We start from the raw sequence: 14,662 nt of genomic DNA on the forward strand, positions 1-14,662 counted from the left end.
TTAATAACTGAACTCATTTTCAAGCTTCTATTTTATTACCTTTGTGGTTGCAAGAAGCAGTGAACTCTCAGTATTGAGCCCTCTGTTTAGCCTCTGGTTTTGTGGCTTGCCCTGGTATGTTTTGTCTCTCTCATATTTTCTTTCATCGTCTAAGTATGAGGTTAAACACTAAGAGACCCTTGGAAAAATTTCACTGCATAATTTCTTATCAGGGACGTCCAGTTATTCTGTCTTCAGAACACATGGTTTTGTTGCACCTGTTTATGTTAATAGAATATATTCTACCCTGGATGTGCTGTGGCTGATATTCATGTGTTTTGTTCTGGGGGACGTAGTACATGACCTCTTGGTAGTGAGGAGAGAGAGATAGAGTCCTGCTCTCCAAATCTTTGTACCATGGTATTTTCAGTGTTCTTCTCAATGATTGTGCACATGGGTGTCTTACTAGCATTTTTACATGCTAAGTTTCTAGATAAAATAACACCAGGTATGTATTTGGAATAATCCTCAGGAATATTTTCCCAAGCGTAGGAATAATGCTCATTAAATCTCTTTTCATTCTTTATAAGTGCTTTGTTTAAAAAAGAAGTATTAATGTGAAATAAATGGCCCTCAAGGCAGACCCCTTGACTCTTTGCTTCTAGTTAAGTGCTCCATCACTGGGGAAAACGTGAACTTGGAGAGATGAGTGGTAAACTGGAAAGAAAAAAAAAGGTCGCTTACCTAATAAAAGATTAGGAAAATTTTTCCTCATCAGAGTAGATGAGTTTTGCTTCCTTTCTATGGGCGTTAGTACTCAGTGTCGACTCTCTTTTATCTCTAAAATGTGATGTGTTCCTGTGAAATTAATAATAGAGTAATAAATAGCACTTAATGGGTATAAGGTACAGCTCTAAGCATAGCACATGTGTTAACTCGTTTCCTCTTCACAAGAACTACATGAAGCAGGAACTCTTATTTATACTTTGGTAAATGAGGTAACTGAGGCACAGAGAAAGTAAATGACTCGGTTAATGTCACACAGCTCTTGGGAAACAGGACCAGGATTGAAATCCAAGCCCCTTCTGTAGGATCTGTGCCGAGGCAAGCTAAGTAACCTCCTCGGGATGACAGCGCCAGGGAGAAGCGGAGCAGAAGTTTGAGCCTTGCTCCTGGGACCCCAGGATGTGTGCTTCTAAGCGCTGTGCTGTGCAGTACTCTCCATCCCCACAGAGTTCTGCAGAGACTACTTTCTCTCTCACTGTGCTTTAAACCAGTGCCGCTCAGACTCTTGGGTGCTTTGGAAGCGAGTGGAAGGTTAAACTTCTTGGCAAAACCCAAGCTGTTGGACCCACCGGTAGAGTTTATTCTCATGTAGCAGGTGTGGGTGAGGCGTGCATGTCTGAGTTTCTAGGTCGTGTTCGTGCTGCAGGGGCCACAGTGTGAGAACCACTGCCTTAAGTTACCCTTCGTCCTGTAGTCATGGACAGATGTGAGAGCTGGGCCATAAAGAAGGCTGAGTGCCGAAGAACTGATGCTTTTGAACTGTGGTGTTGGAGAAGACTGTTGAGCGTCTTCTAAACTAAAGAGCCTCTTGATGAGGGTAAAAGAGGAGAGTGAAAAAGCTGGCTTAAAATAGAACATTCAAAAAACTAAGATCATAGCATCCAGTCCCATCATTTCATGGCAAATAGATGGGGAAACAATGGAAACAGTGACAGACTTTATTTTCTTGGGCTCCAAAATCACTGCAGATGGTGACTGTAGCCATGATATTAAAAGACGCTTGCTCCTTGGAAGAAAAGCTGTGACCAATCTAGACAGCATATTAAAAAGCAGAGACATTACTTTGCCCATAGAGGTCCATCTAGTCAAAACTATGGTTTTTCCAGTAGGTATGTATGTATGTATGAGAGTTGAACCATAAAGAAAGCTGAGCACCAAAGATTGATGCTTTTGAACTGTAGTGTTGGAGAAGATCTTGAGAGTCTGTTGGGCTGCGGGGAGATCCAACCAGTCAATTCTAAAGGAGATCAACCCTGAATATTCATTGGAAGGACTGATGCTGAAGGTCCAATATGATGTGAAGAGTCGACTCAATGGAAAAGACCCTGATTCTGGGAAAGGTTGAGGGCAAGAGGAGAAGGGGACGACAGAGGATGAGATGGTTGGATGGCATCATTGATTCAAAGGACATGAGTTTGAGCAAACTCTTGGAGACAGTGAAGAACAGGGGAGCCTGGCGTGCCTCAGTCCATGGGGTCGCAAAGAGTCAGACATAACTGAGCGACCAAACAACAACAACAATCAGAGATTAAGCTCGGAGTGATGAGTAAAGTGACTTAGTAGGAGCCAAGTGGTTTGAAGCCTTGTGAGTTACATGGTAGAGATTCTGCTTCATTCTGAGGCCAGTGGGGCCCATGGAAGAGCTTAACTAAGGAAGTGACAATGTGAACAGAATTGGAGTTTAGAAAGAACGTTTTTTGGGGTAGCTGCCGCTGTTGCTGCTAAGTTGCTTCAGTCATATCCGACTCTGTGTGACCCCATAGACGGCAGCCCACCAGGCTCCTCTGTCCCTGGGGTTCTCCAGGCAGAACTCTGGAGTGGGTTGTGATTCCCTTTTCCAGGGGATCTTCCTGATCCAAGGATCAGATCTCCTGCATCCCAGGCAGATTCTTTACCGTCTGAGCCACCAGGATATTTAGATACAGATTAAAACAATAAACAGTGTATTATTTAGTTACGTGGGTTCTTGGGCTTGGTATCAATGGCACCACACTGCCTAGGCTTCTCTGAGCTGCTTTCTCCTCCAGTGTTATGTTTGTAGTTTGGTCCATGCTAGTGAATGTAGTTGATTTCCATGCTATATGTTGTTAAGTTATATTAATACACCACAGTTTGTTTATTCTTTCTCCGCTAGAGAGACATTTGTGTTATTTATTTTGTTAACACAAACAATGCTTCTGTGACCATTTCTTTACTGCACATTTCCTCTTGAAATAAGTGTTTCTTCAAGGGATATGCCAGTAGAATGTCTGGGTTTAGGGACTAAGCATCCTTAATCTTACATGGTGATGCCAAATGGTTTTTCCTGTGTCGTTGTACCAGTTTACATGCTACCAGTAGTGATGGAGATGATGATATTAGCGCTATGAATAATGAGCCAACACTTTTGTTTACTTTCCATGCCAGGCACTGACTCTTTGAAGCACTTCTTTAGTTTATTTAATCCTCACAGCAGTTTAATGAAATATGTGCTGTTGTTATTTCTCATGTTGTAGTTGGAGAAACTGAGGCTTGTAGAGGCTCAATGGCCCAGGGCATTCTGCTAGTAAATGGAAGAGCCAGAATTCAAACACAGGAATCTGTGCCCTTAACAATTTTTCTTCACATCGTATGACCCCTTGATATCCAGGTGACTTAAGTTTTTCCTGACTGAGGGATCAGAGAGTAAAGCATCTGCCTACAATGCGGGAGACCTGGGTTCAATCCCTGGGTCGGGAACATCCCCTAGAGAAGGAAATGGCAACGCACTCCAGTATTCTTGCCTGGAGAATCCCATGGACAGAGGAGCCTTGGTAGGCTACAGTCGATGGGGTCGCAAAGAGTCGGACACGACTGACTTCACTTCACCTTCTGTGGTTTTAACGTGTGCTGTGTTCCCTGATGAGGCTCTGGTGGCTCAGATGGTAAAGAGTCTGCCTGCAGTGCGGGAGACCCGGGTTCGATCCCTGGGTCAGGCAGATCCTCTGGAGAAGGAAATGGCAACCCACTCCAGTATTCTTGCCTGGAGAATCCCATGGACAGAACAGCCTTGGGAGGCCACAGTCGATGGGGTCGCAGAGAGTCGGACACAACTGAGCGACTTCGCTTTCATATTCAATGAGCATTTTAAAAATATTTTTGTTGGCAGTCTTGTTTTCTCTTCTGCAAAATACCTGTTCATGGCTTTTGCCCCCCCCCCTTTTTTTAATAAAAGGATTTATTTATTTTTTATTTCTTGGCTGTGCTGGATCTTTCTTTCTGCTTGTGGGCTTTCTCTACTTGTGGCGAGTGGTGGCTCCTCTGAGTTGCCGTGTGTGGGCTTCTCACCGCAGGGCCTTCTCTTGCCGTGGAGCACAGGCTCTGGGCTCATGGGTTCAGTGGTCGCAGCTCCCGGGCTCTGGAGCTCAGGCTCAGGAGTTGTGGCCCATGGGCTCTGCGGCATGTGGGATCTTCCTGGAGCAGGGATTGAACCTGTGTCCCCTGCACTGGCCGGCAGATTCTTAACCGCTGGACCGCCAGGGAAGCCTGGCCCATTTTTTCATTTGATTGTCTTTTTCTTAGTGGTTCACAGAAGTTCTTCCACGTTTGTGTGTCCTGAGCCCCCCTGTCAGTTATTTGTGTTACAGGCAACTTCTCCCAGTTTGTAGCTTGTATTTTTACCTTTTTAAGTTCTACAAGTAAAGTTCTGAATCTGAGATTTAGCATGAGAATTTTCAATCTTTTCCTTTGTGGTTTGTGTAGTTTGTATTTATTTAAACAGTCCTCTTCTACCCTCAAGCTCATAAAAATACTTGCCTACGTTTTCTTCTATCTTTTATGTTGTGCTTTTCCACACTTAAACCCTTAATCCTTCTGGAATTGATGATTGTGTACGGTGTGAGTTAAGATCCCGCTTTAGTTTTTAAAATGTTTAGTTTTTAAAATAGTTTAAAACACGAAAACCACTTATACCAGCACTACTTTTAGTGGTGTTTTTCTCTTCCTTACTATTAATAGTCTGCCACCTTCTTACCTTTCCAACCCCAAAATTCTTTAAAAGGCTTATTGTTTCTGTGAAATGTTTCTTAATTATGCCAACAGAAAAGTGACTTTTTCCATAATACGAAGTTCTGGTCACTGTATTTGCTTTTGTGAGCTGTCAGTTACTTTCATTTGTCATTTGTCTCTGGGGAATTCCTAGCCACTTAAAGTTTGTGAGTTTGTGTGTGTCTTTTGTAGGCTAAGTGTCTCAGATGATATTTGAGATACTTTTGCATGTTCATGAAATGGGCGGTGGATGGGGAAGATTCAAGTAAGGAAGTAATGTGAGCTACACATGAAAATTAGGTTGGAGAAGCCAAGTTGTAAACAGAAGGTTAAAGAGTCTATGCTTTTCAATCACCAACGGAGATGTCACTGACACTTTTTGCAGAGGAAAGTAATGTCCATCAGAATGCTGTTGTGGGAGGTTGTGTCTTCATAATAAAAGAGGGGTTATGGGATTGAAGGGGGAAGTGAAAAAGGAGTTCATGTAGAAGATATTCGTATTACTTCACTCATTAGGTAATGGGTTCTAAAGTAGGGTGCTGACAGCGTACAGAAAAGAGAGGGCTGACTTTGGGAGAAGCTGATGATGAGAACTTGACACAGTTTGTTGAATTCTTTATGCATACAGTAGGGCTTCCCTGATAGCTCAGTTGGTGAAGAATCTGCCTGCAATGCAGGAGTCCCCAGTTCGATTCTTGGGTCGGGAAGATCCGCTGGGAGAAGGGATAGGCTACCCACTCCAGTATTCTTGGACTTCGTGACTCAGCTGGTAAAGAATCCACCTGCAATGTGGGAAACCTGGGTTCGATCCCTGGGTTGGGAAGATCCCCTGGAGAAGGGAAAGGTTGCCCACTTCAGTATTATTGCCTAGAGAATGCCATAGACTGTGTATAGGCCATGGGGTCACAAAGAGTCAGACACGACTGAGCGACTTTCACACACACATGCATACAGTGGGGTACCATAGCAACCACAAAATCCTGTCTCCCATGAGCACTGGTCTTCTGCTTTGACCATTTTTCTTTCCTTCTTTTAATTTGTTTGTATTGGCCTTGCCTGTCATTGTTAGATGGTTATCCTCTTAAAAACAAGGTTTTGAAAGTGAACCCTTCATTCTGTACTTTTACATGCCAAGCCACCCATCATCTGGTGGTGGTGGTTTAGTCACTAAGTCGTGTCCGACTCTGTGACCCCATGGACTGTAGCCCCGCCAGGCTCCTCTGTCCATGGGATTCTCCAGGCAGGAACACTGGAGTGGGTTGCCATTTCCTTCTCCATGAGATCTTCCCCACCCAGGAATCAAACCTGCGTCTCCTGCACCCGTGGGTGGATTCTTTACCACGGAGCCTCCAGAGAAGCCCCCATCAGTCATATACCAGAGTCCTGTACCAGTCTGAGGTCAGACCTGCTGCACTTGTATCACACTGCTTTGTAACCTCAACAGGATTTTTAAAATTGTGCTAAAATATACATAAATTATAAAACATGAAATGTACTGTTTTAACCAATTTCAGGGTGTGTAGGTCAGTGACATTAAGTACATTCACATTGGTGTGCAGCTATCACCCACTGTCCATCTCTTGAACTTTTCTGTCCTCACAAACTGAAACTCTGTTCCCTGAAACAGTACCGCCCCCCACCCCACCCCCCACCCCCGTTTTCCCTCCTCACGGTGCTTGGCAGCCTCTGTTCTACTGTCTGTGGCTATGGATTTGACTACCCTGGGCTCCTCATGGAAGTGCGCTCACAAAGTCTGTGTATGGGCCTGGCTTATTTTGATGAGCATAATGTCTTTAAGGTTTCCATGTTGTGACACATGTCAAAATTAATTATCTGTCATAAAATATATATATACAGACCACATTTTGTTTATCCGTTTATCTGTTGATGGACTTTTGGGTTGTTTCTACCTTTTGGCTGTTGTGAATAATATTGCTATGAAAATGGGTGTGCAGATACCTCTTCTGGTCCCTGCGTTTAGTTCTCAGGGGTATATACACACAATTGGAATTGCTGGATCACATGGTAATTCTAGGGTAATCTTTTGAAGAAGCTCCATCCTGTTTTCAACAGCAGCTGAACTATTTTACACTCCTACCAGCACCACTCAAGGACTAATTTCTGCACATTTTCACCAATACTTGATATTTTCTGATTATTGCTGTTGTTGTAATAGCTCTCCTAATGGATGTGAAGCAGCATCTCATTGTGGGACAGGATTTTTTGCATCGTCATTAAAAAAGCATTCAAGGTACTTCTCAATACTTGCCATTTCTTTATCTATTTTACTGTGTAGCCAACTCATTGCATAAATGGAACTCTTTTACTGCCAATAGAAGCAACTTACAACCATTCTTTCAAACTCATCATCTCAATTTATTTTTTTCCTCCCACGCATAATCTCACATACACTTCTCACAGTCCGTAAAGTTGCTGTCAGGTCATAAGCAAAGTCATAGCCTATCTGGCAGAGAATGTGTCTGAAAGTCTAGTTCATTGTAATGTCAAAACTGATTAAAAAAACAACAAAAAACACCTCTCAATTAAAGATCGTAAAATTTCTCAGACTGAGAAGTGTTTTTAGAGAAGATGAGAGTGTTGCTTTCTTCTTTCTTGGTTTATAGCCCCCTCCACTTCCTACCTGCTATCCTGGGATCTCTCCGGAGTTGCCGGATGAGGCAAGGGTGAGTGGTAACTTGTTGGAGGAACTAGGCTGACCAAGGCACATGGTATTCATTCTTCCTGGGCATGACAAATGCCCAAAGCTGTCTGGTGTCTCCTAGGACATTTTGTGGATTCGGGAGGAATTCCTCACGTGCAGAACTCTCAATGCCCTGCTCTGTCTTTTCCTGATTCCTGGCCCTCTTGGTAGGCAGAGTCTCTTAAAATTACCCAGCGTGGGTCTCTTCTCCATGATCCACGTCCAGGCCACATGCGTGCCTTACCACAGTCTTGTCTTCTTTCCCTGTTACCAAGAGTCTTGCTTATCCTCCCTAGGTGTCCCTCAAAATCCACAAGTCATGGAAAATCAAGAGAGTCTCATGAATTCCTTGAAGTTTTCAACCTTGAATTCTTAGCTTAAGAATTCATGTCCTCTGGTTAACTTTTAACCTCTTTCCTGTTGTGCTGAAGTAGGAATGGGCAATTGCTGCTTTCTCGGTCTCTTAGTTTCTGGCCTAGCATGTTCTACCATCTTACTTAAGGATATGTGGATATTTAACACCTCTCTAGTTTTATTGCTGAATCCCTGTGTCCACACAGTCTTCTGTGATAATCCGGGCTTCCCTGATAGCTCAGTGGTAAAGAACCCACCTGCAATGCAGGAGACCCTGCTTCAATTCCTGGGATGGGAAGATCTGGAGAAGGGATAGGCTACCCTCTCCAGTATTCTTGGGCTTCCCTTGTGGCTCCACTGGTAAAGAATCTGCCTGCAATGCAGGAGACCCTGGTTTGATTTCTGGGTTGGGAAGACCCCCTGGAGAAGGGAAAGGCTCCCCATTCCAGTATTCTGGCCTGGAGCATTCCATGGACTGTGTAGTCCATGGGGTCCCAAAGAGTCGGACTCAATTGAGCGACTTTGACCACCACCACCCTGTGTCTACATGGAAAGAGCACTGAACATCTTTATCTGATTAGATGATGAAATATTAATACTTGGGGAGGAAGCCTTACCTTTGCTTTAGTAGTTGGTTCCCTTCTCCAATCAGGTTACATTTGTCTATTTACTTTCCTTGTTTTCATTGGTAAGCCTCATGAACTTAATATGATCCATTCATTTCTTTAAAAATAAATTGTATTTTGGCGTGAACCATTATTTGGATAATGAATTTTATAAATGACTAAATTGTTTTAATTGATCTGAATTACCTGTTTCAGTTTTGATTTGACCTTGAATTTCCTTGTTGAGTTCCTGGCCCATGTTAAAGCTCAATAACTGGGTGAATGGTTGAGTGGGTGGATGAATGGGTAGTCATCCTTCATTTTTCTAATCTCAGAAATAAATCTGCTGTATCTGTGCCTTCATTTTAAGATTTAGATTTCATTTCTTCTAAGCCTTCGTCAAATTAAGCTATGTGCATAAAGTGGCCTTCTTAGCCATTTTACCAATTCTCTTTAATTCCTGATCTTCTAATTTTCTATTGGATAACATGGCGGGTTGGTCTGTGCAGATACAGAATCACTGTAGTTCCTGTGAGAGCAAAGAGAAACAGAATTCCCAGGAACTTGCCCACGAAAGTATCTTGCTTATATAGCACGTTTCTTGCTAGTCAAGTACCTGTTTGCCTTCATTTGCCATGGGAGCACCTGCACTGTTGAAGACGATCAGTACCACCTATTGATGGTTATTGAGTAGGGTCCACCTCAGACTGTTGATCATTTCTTCCTTTGCCAGGCATGCACACCCTTTGTTTGTACTGTCTCCCCCAACGGCTCTGATTATGCATGGCACGCATCACCTCTTACTCCAGTATGTCCATATGTCTACATGGCATTTTCTTTTTTCCTTATGTATTTTAAATACTTAAGATTCAAGAGATCATACTCTTGGACACATATTTTCACCATTGTTAATAACTTTAAGTCTAAAGCTAATGATAACATTTATCTGATGGGGGAAGAGGTCATATGTTTTGAAATGAGATAATTTATAGTAAAGAACTGGGGATAGAAACCTTAAAAACCCCTAAAGGCCCTCTTTAGAATTTTAAAACTTTTAAAATTCATTTCTTCATCTAATAATTAAACCATTTTCCTTCAGATATTATTGTTCAATGAAAATGATAGTATTTCCTGATTATTTTCTTTTTACTGTTGGTTATATACCAGAGCATTCCTACTATTTTCACTGTATATGTGGAGCCCATTAGTAATAGTGCATATTAAATATGTCTTAATGATATAACCTGAGAAACTAACAATCTTTTCTCATTCTTGTGTGGAAAGATATGTTCTCTTTTCCAAATTACCAATTTAAGAAGTTATGAAATGAAACAGTTTGTCCAATAGGAATCTAATATGGGCCATATTTGCAGTTCTTGAGTTTTCTTAGTAGCCACACTAAGAAAACAAGAACAACTGAAATTCTTTTTAAAATCCATTTATTTAACCCAGTATTTCCAAACTGTTAACATTCTACATGAAACAATATTAAAAAATTACTAATGTGATAGCAGAAGTGAAATGTACCCCTGACATATATATATATATATGACAAAAAGTAACATAAGTTGAATGATTAAAGTGGAAAATACCAAAACAATGAAGTTGTGTTTAAAAGAAAAACATATACTACTTCTGCATTTAAAACTAAATTCTAAATTTATTTTCTCAGTTGCCTTAATCACATTTCAAATTCTCAATAGCCATATGTGGCTAGTTAGACGGCTCACAAATAAAACCTTTTGTAAGTCAGATGGTGTTAATGCAAGAAAAAAAAACCCACATTTTTCAAAAGTGCTCCTCTTCCCATTTCAACCACAGTTTTGGTTTTTATCATTAAAAATTAGAAATAGATGAACTAAATTTATTTTTAAAGAGAAGATAAATTTCTCATCTAGGTGACAACCTTTTAAAATTTTAATTTAGAAGCTTAACAGAAATTACTACAATTTTTAAAAAGTGGAGTGATTTCCTGTCTGGAACATATAACTGAAGCGTTGAAACTAAACAGATTCTGATTTTGCTGTTCTATACATGTTAAGCTCACTGCTTTTCTTCACACATCAAACTCCTTCCTACTCTGGAACATGCCGGATAAATAGAACTTTTTAAAATTATTCCTATGACTGTAGTCTGTTCCTGTGAAGTAATTTTTTTTTTTTAAGCCTTGAAGAAGCACTTTAATTTTACTCTAAACAATTCAGTTTTCGGTTTCTTATAATGTAATTTGTCTGCTGGGATTTGATGTATTGTTTCTTGCTAGTGTTTTCCATACTAGATTTTCATTTTGCGTAGTCACGTTGTTTGAACATTTGCAAGCAGAGCCCACTAACTGCTATTGGCCTGCTTCTTTGTGTGGCTTGATTTCTTCTCCCCACCTGCTCACAGCAGGTTGTCTACAGGCCTGAAGAGTAGCTAAATACTTTTGAAAATATCTTGAGATCCTGCTAAGGTCTTAACAATTTCTGCATTTGTGTGATGTGCAGCTATTCATGGTGTACCTTTGAAGGCTTTTTCTTTTTATTTCTCATATTCTTGCTTAAATATTTTCAAGAGAAGATAAATTTATTATAAATAACAGTACAAAGCTGATTGCAGTCCTATTGCATTCTGCATTGAATAGGTCATTGATATTCAACTAAGTGGAACAAATTTTCTATGTTAAAGCAGACAAATTTGGAATAGTGTCACATGCATCTCATGTTATTTACTACAGAATACCAGATTAAATGGATTACTTGTGAATTGATTGCAGTGTTAAATAGATGATATAACATGATAACTTAAAATGCTCAGTGGGCCTTTGTAATATAGAATAGTATACAAGCACATGAATATAATAGAAGAGAGGTTATCGTGTTTGTTGAATATATGTCTGTGATATATATTTGCCAAATGCTTGTCCACAGAGAATTTGAATAGATTTTTAAGATTTAACCTTGATTTTCTCTTTCTAAAGAAAATGGATTTTCTCACCATTTCAGAAGACAAGTGAAAAATGTTATTTTCTTTTTTCTGGTTTTTAGATTAAAATAACTCCCACAACTTCTGAGAACAAACTTTAGTTTTAATCCTAATAAATTTATGAGTACAGGTGCTAAAATAAATATGTTAAGAATATTTTGACGAGAAAATTAAATGAAGTAGCTTACATTTTGCTTATACTGCACCATTACCAGGAAAAAGTGAATTTGAAAGTAATCATCTTATGTTTTTAGGCCCCAAATAAGTATACCCCACATTTTTTAGATGTTCCCCCCCATTCCCTTGAAGTAATTAGCTGTTATTTTGAACTATATGCACATGGTTACTCTGGAGTCATCAAATGTAATATGAAACCATCTATTTAGAATGTTTAGGATATATAAATAAATAACTTGAAGAAGTAAAGGATAGCATTTTTTCCTAATGAAGTAGGAAATGAAAGAGTAATTATTAACCATCTCCTTTTCACATTCCTGAAAACATCAATTACAGTTACACATCTTAGAAACAAGCCCACCAGTAGCACAGAAATAACTCCTTTCACTGTGCTTCAAAAAATTTAATCACTATTTAACAGCTGGGATATATTTATAGCCATAATTCAGAATATTAATTTCAGTGAAGGTCTACCTGCTTTTGTAGTGTAGCCTGGAAGCTTAGCCATTTTCTTGTCTCTCGTGGCATGTGTTTTATGATTTGGAATTGCTTTTAAAAATTTAATGTAATGGGAAAATGTCTTTCTCAATCCCCTCCCCCCGCCACACACACATCTTTCTTCTCTGCTATCTGTTAAGTAGAAAATTATGTTTTAGTAGCTGCCACAAGATGAGGATTTTGAGTAGTATAAACACTGATTATGGAAAATAATGCAGGCAGCTGCACTGAAGACCGATAAGACCAATCCCATAGTAATGGCCTTTAAAACATATTATCAAGTTGGGAATCAGTGAGGGTAAAGAGACAACTACGACTGTTTCTTCTCTTACTGTTCAGCAAGATTACTTTTAAAGGTGAAACTGCCTCTGATTTTATTATCTGAGAGATATCTTTGGAGCATTTTAAAACTTTGTGACTGTTTTTGCTTTTTTTGAGTGAGCAATCTTGCTAATGGTGCATGAATTTGATTCTAACAAATGTTGAAATTGTTGCATTAACAAAGTCTTCTTAAATATTCTTTTCCTTAAAGAAGGGAAAAAAGAGTATATTTTATAAATGTTGAAGGAGACTATTAGAATAAGAAAAGAAGGCCATTTTCATCTAGCTATGAAGTGCCACTTAAAATAGAAAAGGGGGTGAAATATTTGGAGAAAATATTTCAGGGTAAGATATGTTTCAGGAAAAGAAGTTAATTTTTGTTTTGTTTTTTTGCTCTGAGCCTATCCAGTGGCCAGTTTGTGTTTGTTTTGGCGTGCCTCAGACACATCGTAGGCATGGAGGGCTTTGTTCTCCGTGGATTCTTAAATCAAATTGTCTTAATTCTAGACTGTGAGAAAAGTGTACGTTCCTGTTTCCTGTAGCAAAGTAAATTCCAATTTTGAGTGAAATTTTATTTCCCTTTTTCTGTTACATCCGTCTTTATTGCTGAGATCTGTCAGGTGTGGATTCTTCCAGGTACACAGACTAGAGCAGCTGTGGTGAGAACAGTCTGAGACTCCACATACATGTCATTTTAACTTGCTTTCAATTGAATGTGAAGTTTAGGGTAACTTATTGGTACTTATATGTATGGTTTGCATGTTCATTGTTACAATTTAATTGTTTGTAAAAATATAAATGCTAAACCTGTTTTCATTTTACCTGTTGCAAAATTCCTTCTGTTTGCCTGGGATCAGCCCAACCCTTGTAGGGTAAGGGAAAGGAACCGTTGTATTTTGTAAGCGTCTCCTACATAGAAGGTGACGGCAGTGCATCTCAGGCAGTGTTCTAGACTCAGGAGATACAGCGGTGACCAAGACTTACGTTGTATCAGAGGGACTAGACGCCAAACACGTGAACACATACAGAAGGTAATTTGAGTGCTAAGAAGGTCAATGAAGACAGTAACAGGATTACTCATAGAAGACTATTAGGGAGATAGCTTTAGGTAGGGAGAGAAGCTTTTGTTAGGAAGTCTTCTCCAAATAGCTACCATTGAGATGAAACCTGTGGGGAGTAGAAGGAAGCCTTACAAAAATCTGGGGGCGGAAAGTCCCAAGGAGAAAGAATGGCAAGTGTAAAGGCCCCGAGGCAGGAACCAGGCTGGTTTGTGTGGAGGCCAGAGGAAAGGTCGGTATCTCGAGTGTAGTTGTTGTGCAGTCACCTAGTCGTGTCCGACTCTTTGCAACCCCATGGACTGCAGCATGCCAGGCCTCTCTGCCCCTCCTCTTCTCCCAGACTTTGCCCAAGTTCATATCTGTTGCATCGGTGATGCCATCCAGTCATCCACCTCATCTTCTGATGCCCTCTTCTCCTTCTGCCCTCAGCCTTTCCCAGCCTCAGGGTCTATTCCAATGCAAGTATAGCTCAGTCAGTTCAGTTGAGTTACTCAGTCATGTCTGCCTCTTAGCGGCCCCATGGACCACAGCACACCAGGCCTCCCTGTCCATCACCAACTCCCAGAGTTTACTCAAACTCATGTGCATTGAGTCAGTGATGCCATCCAACCATCTCATCTTCTGTCGTCCTCTTCTCCTCCCACCTTCAATCTTCCCCAGCATCAGGGTCTTTTCAAATGAATCAGTTCTTCGCATCAGGTGGCCAACATATTGGAGTTTCAGCTTCAGCATCAGTCCCTCCAGTGAATATTCAGGACTGATTTCCTTTAGGATGGACTGGTTGGATCTCCTTACAGTCCAAGGGACTCTCAAGCATCTTCTCCAACACCACAGTTCCAAAGCCTCAATTCTTCGGCAAATGGCAACCCACTCCAGTGTTCTTGCCTGGAGAATCCCAGGGACAGAGGAGCCTGGTGGGCTGCCGTCTGTGGGATCGCACAGAGTCGGACATGACTGAAGCGACTTAGCAGCAGCAGCAGCAGCTTTCTTTATGGTCCAGCTCTCACATCCATACATGACTACTGGAAAAACCATAGCCTTGACTAGATGGACCTTTGTTGGCAAGGTAATGTCTCTGCTTTTTTAATACGCTGTCTAGGTTGGTCACAACTTTCCTTCCAAGGAATAAAAGTGAAAGAAAGAAAGAAAGTGAAGTCGCTCAGTCGTGTCCGACTCTTTGCGACCCCATGGACTGTAGCCTACCAGGATCCTCA

At 40.7% G+C, this 14,662-nt stretch overlaps 1 protein-coding gene across 3 annotated transcripts in view; it reads left to right on the forward strand.

Moving 5' to 3' along the window:
* Positions 1-14,662, forward strand: part of PCCA (propionyl-CoA carboxylase subunit alpha) — a 346,757-nt gene that overhangs the window by 258,912 nt on the left and 73,183 nt on the right. The gene's annotated exons all lie outside the window — the stretch shown is intronic.

Source organism: Cervus elaphus, chromosome 30, assembly GCF_910594005.1.
Source record: "Cervus elaphus chromosome 30, mCerEla1.1, whole genome shotgun sequence".
Lineage (NCBI taxonomy): Eukaryota > Metazoa > Chordata > Mammalia > Artiodactyla > Cervidae > Cervus > Cervus elaphus.